General features: G+C 40.6%; 1 protein-coding gene and 1 pseudogene across 1 annotated transcript in view; both read right to left on the bottom strand.

The window, feature by feature from the left end:
• DGKI (diacylglycerol kinase iota) overlaps window positions 1-2,169 on the bottom strand; it is a 273,413-nt gene that overhangs the window by 260,890 nt on the left and 10,354 nt on the right. The gene's annotated exons all lie outside the window — the stretch shown is intronic.
• Window positions 592-710, bottom strand: LOC111739237 (annotated as a pseudogene).

Raw genomic sequence — 2,169 nt, 5'->3', positions numbered from 1 at the left:
TTAAAGTACTTTAAGTAAAGACTGTCACAAAACACATTTATACCAATAGTGGGTAAATTATACTTCTAAGCCAGAGGTTTCTTGAAACTCAGTCTTATGTCTTCATGTACTCAAATCCTAATAAATTTCTACTAAAAATTCAAACATTTTACCAATTCTGTAGGGCCTTTGTCCAGTTAATTCAAACTGAAGGATTTTCTTGCTTTTAAAAATATTCAAATACTTCTTGTGGCAAACAGAATAGTTGTAGGTTTGGACCCTAAAAGTTTCCAAATAATGATAGATAAGGACAATATTCTTATTAATTAATTAAATTAATAGGTACTTTTTTTTTTGCTATGTATCCCAAAGAAATTGCTCTCCACAATCTAAAGTACTTTACTTTAGATTTATCATCCAATTTATCATCCAACTTTAACATATAACCATTTATAGAAGAAAATCTCTTTTCATCCTTTTTTTCTTTTAATTCCGTCAGTAAACATGTATTCCGCATCACTGGCTCCAGGTGCTGGGTTAGTGTGGTCATCCAGGAAATAAACTCTACCAGAGAACATGGAACATTATCCGGTATGAAACGGTTTTTTTAAACGCCTACAGAGCCTGGTCTTCCAAGGTGGTCTCCCATCCAAGTACTAACCAGGCCCGACCCTGCTTAGCTTCCGAGATCAAGCGAGATCGAGCACGTTCAGGGTGGCATGGCCGTAGACTAGAACATGGAAATTAAACACATAACTATAGCAGCGAATACTAAGGAAACCTAAACACAGCAAAAACTCCTGCCGACTCTCTTAGAAAGTGGAGTATAAGATGCTGCAGTGGGGAAATGGTCAAAAAGGGAAATACCAGTCTAGGCCAGAAATGAAGTCCTGGAGATCAAGTAAGGGAGGCAGGAGTGGGCAAGCCTGGGAGCCAGGCCTTCCGGCATATTGCTCACTCAATGAACTAAGAGGATTCATCCCCGGCCAGGGGTTGTCTGCCCGCTGTATACTGCATACTGACTGCTGATAAACCTTGCTTCTGATATAGGCACAACAGGAAAGATTAACTTAACTCACTCTTGAGTTGGGGATCTGATTAGAAAGACTAATCTTTGTAAAGGAAGAGAGAAAGAAAATGATGGAGGCTTCCTGCCACAGTGGATCTGACATCCTGGTCCTCAAATTTGATGGCTCGTTAAAATGATCTTGTGAGTTTTTAGGGCACCCTCCCCAGAGAGACTATTTTAACTAATCTGACATCAGGAGTTTTAAAAGTTCTGGAGGTGGCTATAGTGTGCAGCAGTCTGAGACCCAATAATCCAGTAGACCCTACCCTACCTCTTCAAGCTTATTAGAAAATAGATTCTAGAACTTGTCCATGACTGATCTATTAGACTGGATACCCTTGTACAGACACCAGAGAAGGTGAGAGAGGAAGAGAGATGTGGCATAAGATTGATTGCCCAGAAGGATCAAAAGGAAAGAGACATGAAACCATAGACACATAGTGAGAAAGTTCAAAGTTAACAAGATAGATCCTGAGGATAGGGAAAAGGAAACAAACTCACACGAGCCTTTAAAGAAGTGATAAAATAAATTAAAATAGTCATATATTTACCTAGTAATCTCACTTTTGGGGATGCCCTAAGGAAATAGTCCTAATGGAAGAAAAATCTATGTACACTCAGAAGTTTCTTTTCTCTCCTAGGTCTTTGTAGCCGAGACGGCTAGCCTTTCACCGAAACCATTTATTTTTCTTTCTGAACACACAGCTAGGCCTTATTATTACCCAGCCTCCTTTGCCCTGTGACCAAGTTCTAGCCAACGGCACATCGGAACATGAGCAGGAGTGGCGTGTGCTGTTTTCAGACGTGGCCCATTAAAACCTCCCACACATGTTCCTACGTGCTCTTTTCCCGTACAGGTACCTGGAAAGTCAACTTCTGAGATGATGAAGATGTAAGAGCGACTGTCTGCCTGGGTCACTGAGTAATGAGGGAACAGGGCCGATACTCTACCCAACCTGCCTGGCGCAGTCCTGGTCTGTTACAGGAATGAAAAATAAATTGTATTTGGCTATTACATGTTGTGGTATGTTCTTTATTGCAGCTTAGTCTACCCCGACTAATACAGACTTCTCTTTGCTCTTTTCTTTCATTATCTACATCAACCCCCCAGTTACTCACCA

This window comes from Pteropus vampyrus, unplaced genomic scaffold (assembly GCF_000151845.1).
Source record: "Pteropus vampyrus isolate Shadow unplaced genomic scaffold, Pvam_2.0 Scaffold48, whole genome shotgun sequence".
NCBI lineage: Eukaryota > Metazoa > Chordata > Mammalia > Chiroptera > Pteropodidae > Pteropus > Pteropus vampyrus.
The sequence above is the reverse complement of the archived record's forward strand: the minus strand, read 5'-3'. Positions and strand labels throughout refer to the sequence as shown.